The sequence below is a fragment of the Carettochelys insculpta genome, chromosome 1 (assembly GCF_033958435.1).
Source record: "Carettochelys insculpta isolate YL-2023 chromosome 1, ASM3395843v1, whole genome shotgun sequence".
NCBI classification, from domain to species: domain Eukaryota; kingdom Metazoa; phylum Chordata; order Testudines; family Carettochelyidae; genus Carettochelys; species Carettochelys insculpta.
Window position 1 is genome coordinate 211,289,055 of NC_134137.1, and position 23,686 is coordinate 211,312,740.

At 44.7% G+C, this 23,686-nt stretch overlaps 1 protein-coding gene and 1 long non-coding RNA gene across 2 annotated transcripts in view; one reads left to right on the forward strand and one right to left on the reverse strand.

The window, feature by feature from the left end:
* ZNF654 (zinc finger protein 654) overlaps positions 1–23,686 on the reverse strand; it is a 192,284-nt gene that overhangs the window by 161,043 nt on the left and 7,555 nt on the right. Inside the window, exons 2-3 of the mRNA XM_074998688.1 lie at positions 7,855–7,923; positions 6,011–6,129 (exon numbers count right to left, since the gene is read on the reverse strand). The gene's annotated coding sequence lies outside the window, so the exon portion shown is untranslated. The remainder of the gene's footprint in view (positions 1–6,010; positions 6,130–7,854; positions 7,924–23,686) is intronic.
* Positions 8,987–22,571, forward strand: LOC142015261 (uncharacterized). The gene is made up of 3 exons (XR_012646113.1): positions 8,987–9,063; positions 18,913–19,035; positions 22,265–22,571. It is a non-coding gene; the product is annotated as an uncharacterized LOC142015261 (long non-coding RNA).

The following is a 23,686-nucleotide window of genomic DNA, read 5'->3' on the forward strand; positions in this document are numbered from 1 at the left end:
TGCTTAGATCCGTATACCTGCACAGAGGTTTTGCACTCCGCAAAAATAGACATAGGGGTGCACCTGCCTTAGCTACTTTGTAGCAGTGGTGTTTAAAAAAAGCAAAACAAAACAAAAAAGCCCTTAAAATGTCACAGAAAAAGGGAACTTGCCTGTGTGTTTTTTCCAGTGAATAAGCCTGAAGGTTCATTATGACTTTGACTTAATTTTAAACACATTACACCTTTTGATGTGTTACTGCACCATGGGTCATGCCTTTGAATGCACAGATGCAAAACGCAATGAACCACTGGTTTTCCTTCTGAGAAAGATAGGTATTTTCTAGCACTTCTTTGGAAAAAGAAAGGATATAGTGATTTTGTGCTGCATCTAGCCATGTGATCAGCTGGAAACCCCCCTCCCCCTTAGGGTGTGTTCCATTTACAGGGTGGGGTCTGTTTCTGAGTTTGGGAGACAAGGGAATTTAGGTCTAACAAGAGCTAAGATACTAGGAGTCTTTTTTAAAATAGTGCTTAATGAGCTTCTTTCCTTAAGATATATGAATAGTCACACTTGTTGACCTCCCACCCAGCCCTTTTTGCTGCACAGCTGCATTTCCAGAGAGAGGCTCACAGCAAATGTATATGAATCAAGATTCAAAGGATCCTTGCAAATGCTTTGCAAGTTTTTTCAAATGCTGCAAAGATAGCACCCTCCCATCCCTTTTACAAACCTGTTGTTTGTAGTTAAGTGGGGTTTTATTGGTTTACACAGGAATCCCCACGCACTTGGTTAATTCTGCCAGGAGTTTGTGGTTTCAAAATCTTCTATTATCTTCTGGATTTTGAAATGAATTTAGGGTTGTTGGAAAGTGCCATTTTAGCAGTCTCAGTCTGAATTACCTTCTTCTTATTCACAGAAGAGGTACAGCACAGGCAGAAACACTGCAAAACTCCTCACACTGCCCCCCCCCAACATAACTCATTGGGACCCCTTTCCAAAGTTCCATGCTACAGCCTGTTTGCCCTCTCTGCCCAGAGGAATTTAGGGACGCGGGGTCTACAGCATAAGAATTTATTACTGACCTGAGGCAATGGATATATTATGATTATTAACAGAGAGGTAGCTATGTTAGTCTGCACTCCAACAGAGCAAAGCAGCAGAAATGTAGCACTTTAAAGACTAACAAAACGATTTATTCGGTGATGAGCTTTTGTGGGACAGACCCACTTCATCAGATCAATCTCATTTCCAGTACAGACTGATATTTATAAGTACAGAGACTAACAAAAACGACCTGAGAATTTGTGTCCTAGAACAAAGGCACTTTAAAAACAGATTACAGCGAAAAAGTTGTGAATTGGAATTCATACTCAAATTCGACATATTAACACATGGTGGCTACGTCTACACGTGCAGCCAACATCGAAATAGTCTATTTCGATGAATAACGTCTACACGTCCTCCAGGGCCAGCAACGTCGATGTTCAACTTCGACGTTGCTCAGCCCAACATCGAAATAGGCACAGCGAGGGAACGTCTACACGTCAAAGTAGCACACATCGAAATAGGGATGCCAGGCACAGCTGCAGACAGGGTCACAGGGTGGCCTCAACAGCAAGCCGCTCCCTTAAAGGGCCCCTCCCAGACACAGTTGCACTAAACAACACAAGATACACAGAGCTGACAACTGGTTGCAGACCCTGTGCCTGCAGCATAGATCCCCAGCTGCCGCAGAAGCAGCCAGAAGCCCTGGGCTAAGGGCTGCTGCCCACGGTGACCATAGAGCCCCGCAGGGGCTGGAGAGAGAGCATCTCTCAACCCCCCAGCTCATGGCCGCCATGGAGGACCCAGCAATTTCGACGTTGCGGGACGCGGATCGTCTACACGGTCCCTACTTCGACGTTGAACGTCGAAGTAGGGCGCTATTCCTATCTCCTCGGCTGCGTCTACACGTGCACGCTACTTCAAAGTAGCGGCACCAACTTCGAAATAGCGCCCGTCACGTCTACACGCGTCGGGCGCTATTTTGAAGTTAACTTCGACGTTAGGCGGCGAGACGTCGAAGTCGCTAACCTCATGAGGAGATAGGAATAGCGCCCTACTTCGACGTTCAACGTCGAAGTAGGGACCGTGTAGACGATCCGCGTCCCGCAACGTCGAAATTGCTGGGTCCTCCATGGTGGCCATCAGCTGGGGGGTTGAGAGATGCTCTCTCTTCAGCCCCTGCGGGGTTCTATGGTCACCGTGGGCAGCAGCCCTTAGCCCAGGGCTTCTGGCTGCTTCTGCGGCAGCTGGGGATCTATGCTGCAGGCACAGGGTCTGCAACCAGTTGTCAGCTCTGTGTATCTTGTGTTGTTTAGTGCAACTGTGTCTGGGAGGGGCCCTTTAAGGGAGCAGCTGGCTGTTGAGTCCGCCCTGTGACCCTGTCTGCAGCTGTGCCTGGCATCCCTATTTCGATGTGTGCTACTTTGACGTGTAGACGTTCCCTCGCTGCGCCTATTTCGATGTTGGGCTGAGCAACGTCGAAGTTGAACATCGACGTTGCCGGCCCTGGAGGACGTGTAGACGTTATTCATCGAAATAGACTATTTCGATGTCGCAACATCAAAATAAGCTATTTCGATGTTGGCTGCACGTGTAGACGTAGCCCTCATGAGGTTAGCGACTTCGATGTCTCGCCGCCGAACGTCGAAGTTAACTTTGAAATAGCGCCCGACGCGTGTAGACGCAACGGGCGCTATTTCGAAGTTGGTGCCGCTACTTCGAAGTAGCGTGCACGTGTAGACGCAGCTTAAGACAACTATTGTGACTTATAGCCATTGAGACTGTACAGAGAGATAGACCACATGCATTGGTTGTGTTGCTATAACCATTCCCTTTTGCCAGGGAAGGAACAACAATAAGGCTAGTCGACACTTACGAAGATCATTAGGGTTTAGGGCTGGTGTTTGAACCTGAAAGGAGGAGTCTTGGTTGAAGGTGGGCAGAGTCTGCAGAAGGTACCAGGAAGCCAGACAGTGGGCACATGGCTAGAATACTTGATAACATTGTAGAATAGCTGTAAATAGCTGTGTTAATTTTACAGGCCTGCAGTGGGGAGTATTTGCCCTTGAGGGGTCCCCTGCACATCTCACTTCAAGAGTTCCTACAAGGCACTGGGAGGAAGATAGGGAGTAACGGGGGAGCTGAAAACAGTGGGTCACTCCCTCCCGCCCAGAGCCTGTCCTATCCCTGACTCGTATCGGCCTCAGGGCCACCCCAGATCCTCACCAACTCAGAGGATGTGATTGCAATGGAGGGAAAGGGGCTTCTTCTATTGGGCCTGCTAGGCACCAGTTGTTCTTTCCTGCTCCCTGCTGTGAAGACAACCCCACTTCCCAGCTATGACTGGCTCAGGGGAGCTCCAGCCCACAAAACATCCACTCACCTGGCAGAGTATAGCACTTAAAGGCCTAAGAAGGCTGACACTAGGACCATGCAGGGAAGTACAGGTGCTGAGCCACCAGAAGCCCAAGGTGGAGTTGGAGAAAGGGGTAGGCCTTACAGTGGAACCTCCAGCAGGGAGATGAACAGCTGACACAGGGTGGGCCAAATGGAAGACTCTCATGTCCAAATCTGGCTTTTGAGGGACCCTTTTGCTGCCTTACAGATCCCTCTGATTGTTTCAGTTGTAGGTGCCCAGTGCTGCTACTGCAGTCATGCAGTCCATGCATATTAGTGTCCAGGGTGAAATACATGAAACAAATGTATAAATTTAAATCACAATAATTATGCCTAAATTATTTCAAGCATGAACCCTCTTACACTGGAATAACAATGCCTTATCCTTAAAGACTAACAAAATGATTTATTTGGTGATAAGCTTTAGTGGGACAGACCCACATCATCCAGATCTAATGAATCCCACGAAAGCTCATCACCAAATAAATCATTTTGTTAGTCTTTAAGTGCTACCTTTCTGCTGCTTTGTTTTGTTGGAGTACAGACTAACACAGCTACCTCTCTGTTACTATAGTGCCTTATCCTGTTTTAGCTTGAACCAATAAACTAAACAGAAACAAAGTACTCACATTCCAGCATAAGTGTGTTCACATTTGGAATTATTGAGACATATCTGTTCCTCAACAGCTGGTCCATGTGTTAACTTGCCCCTCAGAGTGTCCAGACTAGTCTTTACAAATGTGTCAGCTACCTCAGGTTAATGGATCGTCACATTATCTTGAGATTAAAAACAGTACTTTCACAATTCCTCGCTACTCCAGCCCAACAAGGTCAAGTTTTCAATGAAAGTGACACGCACACAGAGACTTCTTAAAAGCAAACGTTTTTGACTTGAAAGAAAATTCAAACTCTGCCACTAAAGATTCTCTCAATAAACCACTTATTAGAGAAAATTAGGGACTACTTTGCCTCTTTGCTGTCTGTGCCACTTCTTCATCCTCCTCTGTGACCCTATTTTTTCATTCTCCTTTGTTAACATCTACAATTTTAATTGCATTTTCTCACAAGAAGACATCAACCATCCAGAATTCAATTCCTTGTACACGAACATAAATTGAGGAAGGTCAAGACACACAACATGAATACAGTGGTACCATTCTTAACAAAACAAAGAAGTTTAGTCCACAGATTTCTAGCATTTTGCAAACTGCCATTAAGATTAACGAATAATAATGGGTTCACTGGCAATATCTGATTCCAGCTCTAAGAGCCTTTCACTGGAAGTAGGATATGCTCTAACAATTGGGTTTAAGACCCTCCTTCAAAATGCTCAACTTATTTTAAAAATGGAAAACACTTCTCTACATGTTTTTGAGACTTAATTTTTTTATGGTGTTTAAATCTCCTAGTTCCATGATGACAAATATCAGAGATGTAGTTGAGTTAGTCTGTATGTTCAAAAACAACAAGAAGTCCTGTGCCACCTTCTGTTAGTCTATAAGGTGCCATAGGACTCCTAGTGTCATGATTATATTCTACCCTCTTGTTTAGTGGTCCAGGAATCTTAGAGATGGTGAGAAAGTGGTGGGTTTCTTTTGATCCCATAACTTCTGCTGTAGCTCTTCTCTATAGCTGGTGTTTCACAGACACATCCAAGTCATCTACTATCATACTCCTGAAAATGTCTACACCTCCATCCCCTTGGCATCAGTATTTTAACCTCTGTAGGCCTCAGATGGAAAAAAATATCTGAATAACTCCCTTCTGCCTCAGAGTTATTGTCCCCACATCATATTCCAGCATCAGACCAGTTCCCTCAATGAGCCACTCTCCCATTTTCCCCATTGCTACTGAAATTTTCATTGGGGCTCCTGTGCTCTCCGTTGCCACTCTCTTCTGTGGCCCAACTGGCCCATGTGATTTCTTAAGTGAAGGCCTTTCCTTCACAAATCTATAGGAAAAGTTTTGCTCGAAGAGTTGCAGAGTTCTGGTGTAGCTCTGCCTCTGCCTTAGGAACTGGCAGAGTCTGTGGCTTTCTTGCCTCCCTGGCTTACTCCACAGTGGGGAAAAAGAACGTCTTTTCCCAGCAGAACATAGACCAGCCTCCCATGGGAAAGAATGGAAAACAAGACAGTCGGCAAAAGAAAGGGACAAAGGAAAAAGGAGGCAGGAAACAGCGAATCCCTATTTTTAAGTGAGAGGAAAGAATTAAATGGTTGGGCCATGATGCTTAACTTTAGTGGAGCCTTGCCAAATAAGAAATCTTGCCCAGTTCCAGGCTTTCTTTACTCAGATAACTCATAGGAAGTTACAAGCAGAAGCTGTCTTTGGGCTCAGCGCAATGTCTGCTTTTTATGTCTTCCCAAGATTTCAGTTCACCTATATTAACACGGTAGGTGCACACACTCATAGGCAGTGATTATGTATGAGTAACATGGCATTTTTTTCAAAGGAGCTAGTAGGAGTGGGTGTATGCAGGTGAAATTTAAGATGCATCATACATAACAATATTTCCTGACTCCAACCCTTAGCCTCTACCCACCTCTGCCCACCACAGAACATTTTTAGGAGTGATTGTGCACCCTACCCAGTGGTGGAAAATTCCTCGGTATCACGTTTATAGTGGTATGATACAATAGCTTGCACAGTTGGTCAGAGCTTGTGAGGAAGGTCAGGTGCAGAAAATGTTCCATTGCAGCCTTATTTCTGACAACCAGAAAGAGAAACACAAAATACAAGCAATTAAGTAAAATCATAACAGTTGAGCCTTTAAAAAAGGGACTTTCCAATTATTTATTTCTACTTCCCCAATAACTGAGATAACAACCTGATGTTAAAACTGTCAGACTCACAGAGGACAAGGAACTTGGACTGGTCAATCAAAGCTAAAAAATATGGTTTCATTTTGTCTGTTTTAAATGAGGTTGTCTTCTCCCCACCCCCAACCCCCCAAATCGCAGAACACAGCTGGGAATTGCTGGCACTTGCTCTCTCTGTCTGAGAGCAGCAGCTGATGTTTGTCTAGCCTGCTGGGGGTCCAGGAGTCTTAATTCTGGTATTAAGAAAAAGAGTTAATGAGAGTTAATTGGCACAAAACAGACATAAAAACACTCCTGATCCACAAGCCAGTCAGTCAGCATTTTAATGGAGTGGGCCATTCTGTTAATGACTTCAAAGTTTGTGTCTTACTGAAGAGGAATTTTCACAATACTCTTGGAAGAGGGGCTGCTGAACTCTCTTTTATATTCAAATTTGACACATTAACACGTGGTTTGAACCGGGATGGGAATTTTCTGGGTCATTATAGGGGCTCATTTGCATACTTGGCTTAATCTAATTCTTGACCTGACCCCCCCCTTCTGCCCCTCTACTCTCTGATTTGCTCACCTTGATCATTTTTTTTTTTCTGATTTGTCCACCTTGATTACTGTTTTTGGTTCTCTGTGCCCTAAATATTGAGTCTGTTCTGCTATGGCTATGGTCTGAAGAAGTGGGTCTGTCCCACAAAAGCTCATCACCTAATGAATTATTTTGTTAGTCTTTAAAGTGCTACTTGACTGCTTTTTTGTTTTGATAGTATTAAGAAAAGAGTTACTTCATATAGCACTGGGTCATGAGGGAGTTTAAACCTCAAAGGCCAAACTCTGCCATGATTTATAGCCAGCACAGGTCTATCACAGTCAAAGGGGTTGCACATGAGATTTGGAGAATTTGGTCCAATTAGCATAAGAAGTATGGTAGTTAACAGTCTTCTTCCAAGCATTGCATGCATCTCCTAATTAAAGATGGAGTCACTGGAAGAACGTCCAGGAGACAATACTAGTAGCAATTGTCATCAGTAGATCTCAGAGTGCTTCACAAAGGTCAGTATCATCCTCCCCGTTTTACATATGGGGAAGCTGAGGCCCAGAGAGGTAAAATAACTTTCTCAAGGTCACCCATCAGGCCAGTGGTGAGCCGAGAAGGAGAACTCAGTCCCACTCCCTGAGTAGGATTCCTGTGTTCTGTTCTCCCACACTCCCAGTGACTAATTGACCCTGAAACTTTTGGAAAGCAGCTTAACCTTTCCTTAGCTCAGTATACTGCTCTTTGTGAAGTGCCCTGAGTTCTTCAAAGGGAATACTTGCCCTGTGCTAGCTACGGAGAGCACCACTGCAGTCAAATTCATCTGGTCATGCTTAAACCTTCTGATCTTTCGGGGTGCCCTCTTGCATGCCTCATGCTTTCTGCCATCTGAGCCTTCTTACAGGCACAGAACACAATAAAAGAATGCACTGTCTGGAGCCAGTGGGAATCAGATTCAACCCTTCTCCCCCTCCTAGCCTTGCCAAAGTGCTTGTGCATGGGCTATGAACTGAAGTCAAAGACCCAGAGAAATCATGAAAGGAGACTTTTCAAAAAAATACTGATTTGGAAATGTCGATGCATTACCTTTTGGGCTGGTTCAACAGTAATCCGTGTTTGCTTGAGATGCTACGGGTGCTCTCATTTCCTGTTTTCCTTTGTTGAAACAAAGAGGCCAAATTAATTCCATGCCAGCACCCTTGATTCTGTCATTTCCTATTTTTAGAGTGTTCTTTTAAAGTCGTTTGTGTGTGAGTAATATATGCTAAATATAAATCATTCATTTTTTAATAGTATCTCATTGTGTTTTCCTGTCTGCAGCCATCACTCGATCTTGATGTTGGTGGATTTGTGGCAAGAGCACAGAGAAAGCCAGCACAGTCAAAATGGGGCATAGACTCCATACCGGATCAGGTGGGGAGAACAGAACCTACTGCAGATATCTATCTGCATCAGGCCATTTATTATTTTTCAGCTTACCCCCTCTTGCTCATTGTTTCTAAGGTGAACAATCCCAATCTTTTCAATTTCACTTCCTATCACAGGCTTTCCATACCTCTAGTCATTTCCAATGCCCTTCCATTCTGCAATGTCCTTTTTGGAGAAGGGGTTGACAGGTGTTGCACAAAGTATTCTATATGTGGCAGCACCGTTGATTCCTATTCCTTGTGTAAGCAGAGTCTGAATGAATTCGCCTGACAGATAGCTGGGATGGGGAAAGGCTTTAGGAGCTACCTGTGTTCACATGAACACACCTACTCTGCCTACATATCTTGCAGATAGAATGATGTCACTCACAGTGAATGAATATTGTCTAGTGTTGTGCTATTAATGATCTTAGTACTGAATACAGGGGCAGAGAAATGCTGTTTGAATAGCGTTTTCATTATTGCAAGAATATAGGGAAGCAAGACTATGCGTGACCTGTTCTATATGGGGGGCTACCCTCAGTGAAAGGTCCTTATTAAGCCAGGGATTCAAATTCTAGAGTCCTGTGAAAGGCTAGGGGGAAGAGCTGTCCCAGCCAAGAGGCGTAGACTTCTTAGGGGTGCTTGACCTGGTTTAAACTGTTCTTCCTTGCTGCTCAGCAGAAGAAATAGACTGTGTTATCTTAAATGCTCATTTAGAGCTGAAGTCACTTGAGACAGGGGAGTGTTTCAGTCCAGCTTGCAAAGAACTGAAAATCACTAAGACACAGAGGTCACAGCAGAGACACAGGTGGCACTAGAAGGTGACCAACAATCAGCTGGCAAACAGGAGCACCCAGGCAAAGCAAGTGCACAGATGGCAGAATAAGTAAGTACCCTCTTCAACAGGTGGGAGGTGAGCTCACACTAGTGTGCCTCTGAACCCTGCATCCCCTCTGACTGAAGAAAACCACTGTGAGTAGGGTATGCTGGCATGTGGGAGCAGAGAAGGGCCCATAAATAACTTTTGGTTGCAGAACTCAAGAATATGAGGTGGAAAATTCTGCCCCATGCATCCTCAGGTATGCATCCTGCTAGCAGTTCTATGGTTCTGAATCCTGCTAGCAGCATTTTCTCTAATTAATGTTGGGTGACTTCCCTCCTTTCATTAAAAGGATATTTTCTGTACTCAGACTCTGTGCTTACAAGTAGGGAGGTATAACCCCAGAGGTACTGAGACCACTGACAAAGGAGAGCGAAGTCTCTGCCCTACAGGCTTGCCTGAGAACCAGCTGGCCTTTAGCTGATGTGGTAGAACACAGGGCTTTATCCCATAAGGTCATAGGTTCATTCCCTCCTACTGACTACCTGGGTCTGTTGGCCTTACAAATTGGGGCTCACCTGTGATGAGCTGCTGGAAGGTTGCAGACACTTGGGGCATACTTCCTTAGCTGAGGGAAGTATGTAACCTGAGAGGCATCAAGCCCACTGACCATGGAGAGTGAAGTCTCAGAGGTGCTTAGCATCCACAAATTCAACTGAAGTCCATGAGAGTGCCAAATGCTCTCGCTCTGCAAACCAAAGAGCTTCTACTTACGTACCTAAACACAAAATTTAGGTGCTCTAGTTTAGACGCTTTGTGTAAAGTGTCCAGAAGTATCTTGGTGACATTGGCTCCTAGGTCTGATGTTCAAAACCACCACAGTTGCTTTTGAAAATATTGTCTTTTGACATAAGACTGTAAGATATTTGGATCCTGGAATGCATAGCAAAGTAGTAACAGTCCCTGAGCCTCTGTGCTACAACTGTGTGTACCACAGTGCCTTGAAATGCAGTTGTATTATTACAATATTTAATAATAACAGAGATAGCCATGTTAGTCTGTGTCTTAAAACAAACCAGCAGTCATGTAGCAGTCATGATGATATTAAGTATCACTTAATAAATTAGTTTGTTAGTCTTTAAAGTGTGATATGACTGCTGGTTTGTTTTCTTACAATATTTAAGGAAGTCATAACAAAGAAAACGGGAGTGGGGAGAGAAAAGAAGATGTGGCCCCTGTTGAGTCCACCCTCACTGGGCAACCAGGCAAAGTTTATTAGACGCAAAGTCTATAGTCTGTCAGGGAGGGCCCTAGGAGTGATCCCTGACCATGTCCCTATTCAAAGTCTCAGTTATTATCTGGGGTCCTTCATGACCCAGCATCTGTGAGGAGAAACAGCCTGTAGGGAGTAAATGGTTAGAGTCCCTGCCCATGCCTCTCTTTGGTGGGCAGATGTCTGTCCTCTTTTAGTCAAAGGTCGCAGTCCATGTCCGTGGAGTGGAAGTGTCTATGGATCATGAAGCTGTAGCATGTGTTGTAGGGAAAGCAGGTTGCTTACTTCTCCCAAGTACTGGCAGTGGCCCATGATATGCTCCATGCAAATGTCCTGGGACCACGTGATGGCATTGGACACCATAAGCTGACACATGAGGCAGACAAAATGATGGCTGATGCTGCAGGCCTCCAGCACCACCTCATTTTGGGGGGTCCCAAGCACCCAGGACCCCCCACAAGGAGGGTGTAGATCTTGACAGTGTAGCCCTGTTGGCCAACAGGATGTACTTCTCAATTTTTTTCTCTTGCATCACTCAGAAGGTCACTTTCTGCTTCTTGAAAGGGACAGTGACATCCATCATGGTGACCTTTTTGGCCTGCTTATTGGTGATGACAATGTCCAGTCTGAGTAGGCTGTTGGTACCCCAGATGGGCGAGACCACAGTGATGGTGCCCAGTTACTTGGTAGGGGGGTGTGACAAGGCAGTCGTGGATGGCATTGTGGTGGAGCTGTCAGGCCCTGGAGTGGGTCTGGCAACCACACAGGATGTGAGGCAGGGTCTCATTGGTGTAACTGCATCTTCTGCATCTTTTGTCTTGGTCCCCATGGTACCTTTGAGTGGGATGCAGTTCAGTCCGGTGCAGTGGATGAAGTGCCAGTCAGTAAAGTGGGTGACGTTGTCAGTACAGAGGAAGTGATTATTGGCATCCCACTTGCTGTTTACCTCAAACATCTTTCCCTGGGGGTCAAGATTTTTCTTCAGGGCCTCTGCACAGCGGCACCAAATGGAGTCTTTGAGGACCCTCTCCAGAATGGTCTTGTTGGACCGGTGGTGATGGTGTGATCCAGGCTATTGATGTGGGGGGCCAGCATGCCCAGCTCCTGTTGCTTCTCACTTCAAACCCAGTAGCATCTGATCTTGTTCCCCAGGCAGCAGGTGGCATTGTGGGAATGGGACCAGAGCGAAGATAGGTCCCCCTCATCTCTCCTGAACTCACCCTCGAGAGATTTGCCCAGGTAGGTGGCAATGCATGGCACCTCTCATGACATTCTCTGTGATGTTACACGCTCTGGCATTGGACCAGGTCAGGACGTGAAAGGCATGGGTAATGATGGCCATGTTGGACAGGTTCCCCCATGCATGGCATGTTGGCACCTCTCTGCTGGTTCAGCAGGCTGAACCTGTTTAACCTGGCACCCTTGGGACCTGACCAGTGCCAGATGAGAGAATTTGCCAGACCACAGGATGTCAGCACTGTGTGTAGCATTACCAACACTTCCACTGCTTAGTGGGCTCTTAGAAGACATTTAGGGGTAAATTACAGCTAAATAACAGCACAGAACACTGAGAGCCAGGGCTGGTGACTGGAAACAAACTTTATGGGACCACAGGAAACTTGGCCACACCCATGGTAAATGGTCATCCAGCTAACTAAAATAATGCCAGATTACAGATATTGCTGGATGAGAGAGTTCCGGTTAAGCCTATATAAGGCTACGTTTACACTAGCACAAATCTTGGAAATGGCCACGCAAATAGCCATTTTGAAGATTATGAATGAGGTGCGGAAATGCATATTCAGCACCTCATTAGCATGCCACCAGCTGCAACTCTTCGAGATTGCCATGTTTTGCCGCCGCGCAGCTCGTCCAGATGGGGGTCCTTTTCGAAAGGACCCCAGGAGCTTCAAAATCCCCTTATTCCTATCAGCAGATAGGAATGTGCTAGTGTAGACAGGGACTAAGTGTCTTATCTATGTGGAGATGTATAGCTAACAAACAGGGAAATTATTCTTTGTTCTCACTTTAATTCAGCGAAACACATAATAGATGCATTTGGCTGGTAATTATTTAGCATTCATACATAGTCATCTGAATGCAGAAGCATGTTTCATTTCAACTTCATACTCCTACAGGCTATTTTCTCCTTATAAGTTTAAACACGCATTTATTCCAAAACAATCTCTCCAGATTCCCATGACTGCCAGCCAAACCTGCTGGATGAGAAGCCTATCTTATGGAGGGAAGTGATTTCATTTAAGTCCTTAAGGAGTTCATTTTTGGGGGGGTGAAAAAAATCTTTGGAACAGGCCCCAGGACTTCTATTTTTAGTGGCAAAATTAGCCCCTATACTTTGGTAATTTATTACTGTTACAGAGATTCCACATTTAGAAAAACACATTTAAACAACTTTCAGTCTGAGCAGTGAAATATAATATACAGGAAAGAAAAATTAAGTACAATAATTTTGATGGGGTATTAAACAAAAAGGAGACAAAATAAGGAGCTCAGAGGGAAACTCTTTCAAACTTTGTGGGATATTTAACCTTTAATATCTGGAGGCAGGCCTTTCCCCTATGATTTTGATTGTGATTGGATTGATTACTTTTGGTGACAACTTCCTCTGACAGAGTTCTCAAACAGCTGTTGGGCCTGGATTCCACCTAAAACAACGACAATCTGGTCAGAAGAATGTATCTTAGGGAGATTTGCCATTCAGGCCAGAGCAGTGCTGTGCAGACCCCAGAAGAGCAGAGGGAGAGAATTTCTGATTAAATTTACCAGTCTGTCATCTTGATACAGGAGCCAAGAAGGTGCAAGGGCTCTGACAACATGGCCCAAGGAACACAGGCAGGAGAGGAAAGAGAAGGAGAGCAGTGTATGGCTGCTACTAGAGTCCCTGGGTCTGGACCCAGACTATTATGTGGGCCTGGGTTCTACCTTGCACAACACTTGCCAGAAAGGAGCACAGCCAAGAAGACTGTTTTTTGCCCCCTGAGGCAAGGGCAAGGGCCTTTGGGGCTGCAGCGGGCCATGGAGGTATGTGCAGAGACTTCAGACAGACTGCTTATTCCCCCAGAAGGCAGGGGAGAATGGAGGAGGGGGCACAGTGGAGAAGGCTCTGGCCTGAAGCACACACTATGGTCCAGGGAATGGTGTGGGTCCAGCAATGATGGAGATAAGCGGACAATTGATGGGATACCAGCCAAAGGTGGCACGCTCAGTAACTGGACTGGACTAATTCGAGTTGAGCAGCGGAAGGTAGTCACGGTGGTGAATCTGTACCCCATCACAGGCACACACGTCACTTGTAGGCTATGCAGCTGTTTGTCAGACAGCCATAGGACACTGGGGGTTAGGAGGCAACAAGACTGAATCAGGGAATGTGTGTAATGTCCACAAACTCCACTAGATCTGAGAGCTCTGAGCAGGGTGGTGTATCTGATCACACACCCTACAGACCAAATGCTGTATCACTTCAAAGGAAGTGTCCTCAGTAGCACTGTAGTGATGGAGCTGAGAAGAGAATTTGACAGTTGATTCTCAGGAAACACATCACTATCCCCATATCTTTATGAGAATTAACAGACCTTCCAACATGATTTTTTGTAAACTCAACACATGAAATGTTTTTGATTAGATCATACTGTACATGAATTTTCTTGCAGAACTTTCCTCTGCTAATCAGTTGGATCTATTTAATAGAAAAAAAATCTACATAGGATATGATACCATAGCGCAAAAAAAAAAAAAAAAAAACACTGGAAAGGTGAAGCTGTCTCAGCAGGAAATGAAGAGTTATCAAGTGAAAACTCATTTGTATATTTTATATCAAGAAATAAATTCCCCTATTCTTTTAATTACTTTTTCCACAGTTGGTATCTCATAAGAATTACCCTGTTTTTCTTGGTGACAGAATATGAGTCACTCAGATAAGACTTTGTAGCAAAATGTCACTGTTGTCACATTCTTCAGTATTTTCTGTTTTAGCTTTTGATCATGTTTAGGGCATGTCTCCCTGGAAAATACATTCTCTTTCGCTCTACACGTCCCTGATGGTTTCACAAAAAACAATGTTTTTACTCCCAATTCATGTAAAACTCACTTGACGGATATGCTGGCCAATTACACATATGTGCACTTCCAGGTCCATCACTTCATCCCAGGTTTTAACTCTGCTGAACATGTACTGTCTGAGGACTCCCTGGCTACGTCTACACGTGAAGCCTACATCGAAGTAGCCTGTTTCAATGTGGCGACATCGAAATAGGCTATTTCGATGAATAACGTCTACACGTCCTCCAGGGCTGGCAACGTCGATGTTCAACATCGACGTTGCGCAGCACCACATCGAAATAGGCGCAGCGAGGGAACGTCTACACGCCACAGTAGCACACATCGAAATAAGGGTGCCAGGCACAGCTGCAGACAGGGTCACACGGCGGACTCAACAGCCAGCTGCTCCCTTAAAGGGCCCCTCCCAGACATACTTGCACTAAACAGCACAAGATCCACAGAGCCGACAACGAGTTGCAGACCCTGTGCATTCAGCATGAATCCCCGCTGCAGCAGCAGCAGCCAGAATCCCTGGGCTAAGGGCTGCTGCACACAGTGACCATAGAGCCCCGCACGGGCTGGAGAGACAGCGTCTCTCAACCCCCCAGCTGATGGCTGCCATGGAGGACCCCACAATTTTGACGTTGCGGGACGCGGATCGTCTACACGGTCCCTACTTCGACGTTGAACGTCGAAGTAGGGCGCTATTCCAATCCCCTCATGAGGTTAGCGACTTCGACGTCTCGCCGGCTAACGTCGAAGTTAACTTCGAAATAGCGCCCGACGCGTGTAGCCACGACGGGCGCTATTTCGAAGTTAGTGCCGCTACTTCGAAGTAGCGTGCACGTGTAGACACAGCTCCTGTGAGGCTTCTCTTCACCTCAGCAAGTGCGTCAATAGATTGTCACATCCACATGGAGATCAGATCTCAGCCATTTCTGTGACTAGATACTAGACCCATGGCAGGTCAGCTCCACAGCTATTATGTATGCAGGGAGCTGTATTAGCATCTGCCTGTCTCCTTTCCACCCCCTTGGAGCTCTGGCTCATAGTAGAATACAAAAGCTGAGGTAAGTGAAGAGACAAAAGAGAGATGGAATGTGAGAGAAAAGAAGGAATATGTGGGGGAGGGGAAGTGATTGGGAGATTATGCTGGGAAGCCCAGGGATATGAGGAATTAAAAAAAAGAATGAAAAATAGAGATAAAGTAAAGAGAAACAGAAGCACAAATATAGAGGAGTGGAGAACCATTTTTCCATCCAACTACCAAAATCTTTCTATGCACATCTCTGTGCCCTTATTCAACACCATTCCACTCACCCCCAACCCTTACCAACACAAGCATGCCACTTTTTCATGTGTTCTTGTCAAAAATTGATGCTACTATTCCTTCTTGGTGACTCTCACACCCACCCTGACCTAAGAGGTAGGAAACCATACAATAAGGACAGCAATCCTATGCCAAGTCTAGGCCCACCCAAAATCTCCTTCCCTCAAACTCTTGTCTTCAGGAAATTAACCCACACCACGAAAGAAAACAGCTCACAGTGGTGCTCTAACTCACACAGCATGGTGTAGTTCCACCATTCTCTTCACTGGGAGCAGCAGAGACTGTAGTCTAGTTTTTGACCTTTTTTTGTGTGATGATTTGGGAGGGAACAAGCTAGAGCATGGAGAGGGAATGATGTCAACTCTCTTGTAAGTTTTAGTAGGGTATGATTAAAAAGGCCAGTGGTTGCTTGGCATGCTTCCCTCATGGTTAGGGAACAGAAGAAACACAGGATTGAACATAACTGGAACTGCTGTGTCTTTTGGCAGTGGTTACAGGGGCTATTTGCTTGTTCACTACAGTGAACATAACATTATATGTATCTATGCCAAACAGGCAGGAGAAGTAAGATCTCTGCGTTATCTACTCTTCCAAGATATCCGGCCAAGCTGAGGGAGGCTGCTGCCATCTCATCATTCTGTACAAGCACTTCCTTCCCTTCTTGTCACCCTCCTCCAGGTCTCATCACCTTCTCTCTCATTAGGAGAGAGGCAGTACCTTTGGAGTTAGATGGGCTACAGACTGAACTTCCTACTATATCTGGGATGAAGTGCTGAGGGATGGGGTAGTGATGCCAATTCTTTTGTTCCTGGAAAACAAAGCCAGTGTTGTACATGAGATTCTTGACAGAACTTATCAATTAGACATCAATATTTTTTATTTCTATTTAGTAAATGCTACAGGGGCAGATGAGAAACTGTTAGTGGTCATATGATGAAGTTCATGAAGTTCATACTTGGATAATTAACAAGCAAGTAAAACCACATTTGTTGTAGCATAGAATATTGTGGTACTCACTGATAACATTTTGCCATTCTATAATTGTACCCTTCATTCCTAGTCTTCATTTTCCTTTCCTTAGCCAGTTTTTGCACTTCCTTACCCCCTTGCTACCAAATTTCCTTAACAGCCTCTTACAGGGGACTATGTCTCCAGCTTTTTGAAAGGCCACATAACTGTTATGTTTCAAGGAGTCTAAAAAGGTGCTGGAGAAGTTTGTTTTTCCTTTATGCTGAGGTGTTTTGCAGTTTTATTTAATTACCATTTCTGCCACATTGCTTGTGATGAAATTAAAGTTCATGTGTCAGCAATACACAATAGGATCAAAACTTTCCCCATCTTAAAAAAAATAGCACCCTTGCCATTCTTGCTTGCACAAAATGCAAGAAAAATCAGTTTTTCAAGTAACTCACCTACGTCATTCTTGAGTTCTTTGATATACAGCAGCTCAGGTAATATGTTGCTCTTTAATGTATCACCTTCTTCCAGTATCTTTTGATGCAAAATCAGAGAATTACAGGTCTGGAGGAGATTGCAAGAGATTTTCTAGTCCAGCCCTCTGTGATCTAGGCAGGCTAAGTATGATCTAGGCCAGTGGTTCTCAATCAGAGGTGCTAATATTGCAGGGTATCTGAGTATCTTCTACGGAGTGTATTAACTCATCTAGATATTTGTCCAGTCTTACAACAGGCTATGTAAAAAGAACCAGCAAAAGTCAGTTCAAACTAAAATTTCATGTAAACAATGACCTGTGTTAGTCTGTAGCTTCACAAAAACAAGCAGTCCTGTAGCACGTCAGAAAGTACAATTAGGTAATGATCTTGTGTTGGTAAGACCCACTTCTTCAGATTTTCAGATTGGAATAGACAAGAATCCAAGGTTTGTATGGTGTGGGGGGAGGGAAATCACTTGTCATTAATAGGACCAGTGGAAGAAGTAAATGAAGTGGGATGTGTGCCATTCCTGTGAATATCAAAGGTGGGGAAATCGCCCCTGGTAAGGTGTAAAAGCCCAAGATTAAATGTGTCAAACTAACAAATTCCAATTCAGATGTATCCCCTGTAATCTTGTGGTAAAATCCTTTATATGACCCTTTAGTCCATTGATTCCAAAATACTCTATAACCTGTTTTGCTGTTATACACCGGGGGCGGGGGGTGATTTGCTCAATCTTTATTAAAAATATGGCAATATTCTGCAGTAGAAATGCTTCTATGACATTTTAAACAATCTTCAATCTGTACTGTGCTTAGTCCATTGTACGGATATTCTATAGCCTTTCTTCTGGTAAAAATAACATAGTGGAAACAATTCCTTGATCTCAATACAACCTTCAACATGGCAGATTACAGGGGTCCTTCTTATAAGTGGCTTCGCTATCAGTCGTTTCACATATATGTTGTTGAGTAATTCAGGAAAACAGATTCATTAAAAGTCACACTGATCTGGACTTACATCATTTAGAGGCCGAGGGACCAAAAGCCAGGAACACAGGGGAGCTTTGTAGTGGCCGGTGCTGTAATGCAGGGCCCTGGAAGTGAGCCCTGAAGCCATGGTGAACTGGTGGGGAGCTGGCAGGTAGCTGGGGGAGTGGTGGGGATCCGGCTTATCTTTTTCTGTTTATTTATTATTTATCTATTTATTTATATTAATTTATTTCTATTCTGTTTCTATTTACTGTTTTTTGAGGGTTATAGGTACCATTATATGTACCATACGTGTGTGAACTGTATGTGTTGAGACCGTATCTCAAGCTAATCACATTATTCCTTATGGATATTAATTCCCCTTTATAAACTGCATTATTTAGGAACATAACCTGGACTTATAATGAGAACCCCTGTGCACTCAATCCCTGAGGCCCATCTCCACAGACTGTGCAGGCCTCTTGATTTCCCTTCTGTTTTCTGCACCCATTTACGAAGCTGCATTTTCTTTCACTCTGGCTTTTGGATTCGGCCTCTGTGCTAAGACATCTGCAGTTCCAACTCCCATAAAATTCCCTTCCCTGTGCTTGCTGTTTCCCTCCTCTTCTTGAGAAAAACAAGCACAGAAAGAATGTGGGGGCACTGGGAGGAAGGAGCGGAGAGGGGGAGAAATATTCAAACAATACAGTGCATGCATCAGTTAGCGTCTGACCTTTTGTTCTATTAGGCTTTCACTGAAAAAAGATATCACTTATATTAAGGAAAAATGATTTAAGTGACATGTTACAAATTTGTTTTCCTATCTTTACTTTAACCTTTTCACTGCAGTTAACTGACTGAACTGCCAAAACGGAACCAAAGTATGCAGCATGTGCGCGCGCACGAGAGAGAGAGAGAGAGAGAGAGACCACCACTTTGCAATTGGTAGCCTTTTGACCACAAAATGAAAAGGTAAAATAAAACATTATGGAAGAGTTTTAGATACTTTTGTATCATAACCTGGTCTGATATGAGGGATTTCATGATACAATGGGCAGCTCACATAACAATTCAAACAATCTAGGTTCTCCTTTTTTCCAATTCAGTAAATGGAAACAAAGCTAGACAGATAGCTGATACCCTGGAGGCAGTTAAACTAAAAGCTATGAATACTCAATAGATAATGCCACACATGACATAATGTTTGACATTTTTTGTGGTCTATAGTTACTGTTTCTGTTCTAAGATCAATAGCCTGGTTTTCTCCTCATTTTGTTAAGGAGCTCTGTCTATGTTTATGGACAATTAGCAACACATCCTACAGGCCAAAATGAGCAGAGTATCAGAAATATATCAGAAATGTAGCACTTTAAAGACTAACAAAATGATTATCCGGTGATGAGCTTTTGTGGAACAGACCCACTTCACCAGATCAATTTAATTTTCAATACAGACTGGCGTTTATAAATACAGAGGACAAAAAAAAACTGCAATAAAAACTGACAAATCAAATAGGATTGAAAGAAGGGAGTGAGAGGTGGGGGGATGTTAATCGTCCTGTCTAAGATAATTACGATCATCAAAGGAAGGGAAGCGGTCCTTGTAATGCGTGAGGTAATTGATGTCTCTGTTTATACTGTGTGCTAATGTGTCGAAGTTGAATATGTACTCTAACTCACAAATCTCTTGCTCTAATCTACTGTTAAATTCTTTGTGTTACAGGACACAGATTCTCAGGTCTTTAACAGAATGGCCCACTCCATTGAAGTATTCACTGACCCGCTTACATATATTGATTTTCTTGATGTCTTCTCTGTGTCCATTTATTCTTTGGCGAAGATTATACTTTATACCTCCAGATTAGCAGCACTGCTATGAGCACCCGCATGGCCCCACAGTATGCTAACATTTTTATGGCTGACCTAGAAAAACAACTCCTTAGCTCTTGTTTCCGTTATTCCTCCTTTACTAATGCTACAATGATGATGACATCTTTATCATTTGGACCCATTGTAAAAAGACTCTGAAAGAATTCCACAGAGATTTTAACAACCTGCATCCTGCCATCAATCTTAGCCTTGACTATTCCACATAAGAAATACATTTCCTGGATACCACAGTACAAATCACCAATGGCTACATTGACGCCACACTCTACCGGAATCCCACTGACTGCTACACTCACCTATATGCCTCCAGCTTCCATCCAGCTCTCGCCACGCGATGCATCATTTATAGTCAAGCCCTTAGATACAATCGCCTATGCTCTGACCCTACTGACAGAGACCGAAAACTACAAGACCTCCACCTAGCATTTATAAAACTGAGTTACCCGCTGGGAGAAGTAAAAAAAAAAAAACAAATTGACAGGGCCAGATGAATACCTAGAAACTAGCTATGTCAAGATAGGCCCTAGAAGATCAACAACAGAACACCACTTGTCACCACCTATAGCCCCCAACGCAAACTCCTGCAATGCATCATTAAAAATCTACAACCTATTTTGGATCAGGATGCTACACTCCAGAAGGCTCTAGGTGACAGGCCTGTCCTTACTTATAGACAACCTCCTCATCTGAGAGAGATTCTCACCAGCAATCACAGGCTACACCACAATAATACTAATCCTGGAAGTTTCCCTTGCAACTAACCCCACTGCCAAATTTGGCCACATGTTTATTCTGGGAATACCATCACTGGAACCAACCATGTTGTTTACAAGATCGAAGGCACATTCTTGTGCACTTCCAGCAACATTATATATTCTATTATGTGCCAACAATATCCTGACACTATGTACATTGGACAGACTGGGCAAAACTGTGTCCATTTATTCTTTGGCGACAAAGCAGACATCAAGAATCTCAATACACATCAGCCCATCAGTGAACACTTCAGTGGAGTGAGCCATTCTGTTAAAGTCTTGAGAATTTGTGTCCTGGAACACAAAGAAATTAACAGTGAGAGATTTGTGAGTTAGAGTACATATTCAACTTTGGCACGTTAACAGATGGTGTGAACAGAGATATCAATCACCTCTGGCACTACAAGGACTTCTTCCTTTCCTTTGATGCTCGTAATTATCCCAGACAGGATAACTAACATCCCCCCACCTCTCACACCCCTCCTTCAGTACTATTTGATTTGTCAGTTTTTATTTCAATTTTTTTTTTTTGGTCCTCTGTACTTATAAATGTCGCTTTGTATTGGAAATGAGATTGATCTAATGAAGTGGGTCTGTCCCATGAAAGCTCATAACTGAATAAATCATTTTGTTAGTCTTTAAAGTGCTACATTTCTGTTGCTTTGTTTTGTGGAGTACCAGACTAGGCTACCTCTCTGTTACTTTCCATTGTATGTTATCTAATCACTGACTATTAATCTTCTGGAAACACACAGAAGCAGGATTGTTACTGTAGCCTAACAGCTGTCCCCCACCTGGTGAGATAATCCAAAACTAAATAAAGCTCTCACGAGACCTTTGAAAGCAGCTAGACCTACAGCAGCACTTTGCTGAAAGCATGGACTATGCCTGCTGGAAAGGCAAACCTTTTCTGCTTACCCAGTTGTGGACCTGTCATTCCATTGACCTGAAGAGCTATTTTAAACATTTGCAAAGACACCCATGGGATTTGACATATCTTGCACTAATTTCAGCAGAAGACACACACCTAAGTCTCCTAAACAGTGGTGCAAATCTCAACCAAATATTCTGGCAGCAGAGGAAGAGATGAGCATTCCAGACTCAAGCAGTTTTGCACATATAAACAATGGCTCAAAGGGAATAATAGTCCACCAAAGAATCTGCTATGCCAGGAGTTGGCAAGTTTTCTGAGGCAGAATGCTGAAATTTTGACTTCTGTTCAGTCAAAACAGTGATACTTTTTAAAGTCACTAATGGTCCTACTTACAGCAGCTTCACTAATAAATAAATTAAGATGTGGAGCTTTACCGTTTAGATGGTGGTTTGTAGTATTAGCTAGTCTTTCATTAATCCACAGGTGTCATGGCTTTGACCACATGCCCAGTTGGACTGGGCGGGGCAGGAGAGGGGATGAGCTCCCAGTTTGCGTACCACTGTTGGCAGCCATGCCAGGGGTTGTTGACCCCTGTGTTATGCCCTACAGGAGCTTTAATGTCCCAAAGGGTTGTAACAATTGTGTTTTATATGGCCCCATGCCGCTTGCCTGCTGTCTTTCAGGACGGTCTCAGAAATCATGCAGGCTTAAACAACATGGCTACGTCTACACTACAGCGCTACTTCAAGGTTGTGTCTTTCAAAGTAGAGACATCAAAAAACACTATCTCGACATGTTTCATCTACACATGGGCCAGGACTGGCGCCTTCAACGTATAATGTTGAAATAGCGATGCGGCACGTCAAAAGGAGCCGACCCGGACTTGGGAAGAGAGTGCCTACAAATACAAGCAGCCCCTTTTAAAATAAGGGACCAGGAAAGGCTGTGGATGGGGTCGCAGGGTGTATAAGCCCTTCCTGGGCTGCAGCAAGCCGGTCCTTTAAAGGGCTCCTCCCTTTAAACTCACTCAACCTGCACAGCATGAGGCCTGTGGAGTTGCCACAAGCCCTGCAGACACAGTTCCCACAGGAACGAGCATGGAGCAGCAGCAGCTTGACATTCAGCTGGCTACCACCAGCAGAGTGAGTTCCCTGGCTAGCCACAGCATGGGTGGCCATCCAGCATCTCCTGGCAGGAGCCCCCCCACCCAGGGCAGAAGGGGACGCCCCAGACCATTGGGCCCTCCTGGTCCCCTGCCCACTCCTGGGTGCTCCACTGGCTCTGGAGCCACCCCACCAGCTCCAAGTGGTGGGAGTAACTCCTCCTGGAAGAGTGGGATGACGACTGGTGGCTCTGGAATTTCCACATGCGGTGACAGATCTTCTTGGACCTCTGCCAGTGGCTGACCCCTTCCCTGAGACACCAGGACACTTGGATGTGGTGCACCCGCCCCATGGAGAAAGGGTTGCAATAGCTGTTTTGAAGCTGGCCCCTCCAGACAGCTACTGCTCTGTGGGACACCAATTCAGTGTGGCCAAGGCCACAGTTGAGGCTGTCATCATGGAGGTAAGGTGGCCTGGACATGCACCCACTGTGGGTGGGGGTCCTAGGATGGGGGCCCGGGTGGGGGGGACGGAGTGAGCTGGGCACCCTCATGGGTATCTATGTCCCCTCCCAGCAGGTGGTTCACACTCTGAACACCCTGCTCCTCCAGAGGGCGGTCCACATTGGGGACCTGGATGCAGCCATTGTGGGCTTCGCTGCACTGGGATTCCCAAATTGCTTCAGGGCCCTCAATGGGATCCACATTCCCATTTGCACTCTGGAGCAGAGTAGAGGACAATTTATAAACAGGAAGGGCTAACATTCCATGGTCCTGCAGGCCATAGTGGACAGCCGGGGCCGTTTCCAGGATATATATGTGGGCTGGCCCAGCTGCACTCACGAGGCGTGTGCATTCTGCAACTTGGGCCTGTGCCGCCAACTGAAGGCAGGGACCTACCTCCCTGAGAAGGAGATCCCGATGGGGGAAAACACCCTACCCCTCTGGCTGGTGGCCAATGCTGCATACCCACTCCAGCCCTGGTTCATGCGGCCCTATATGG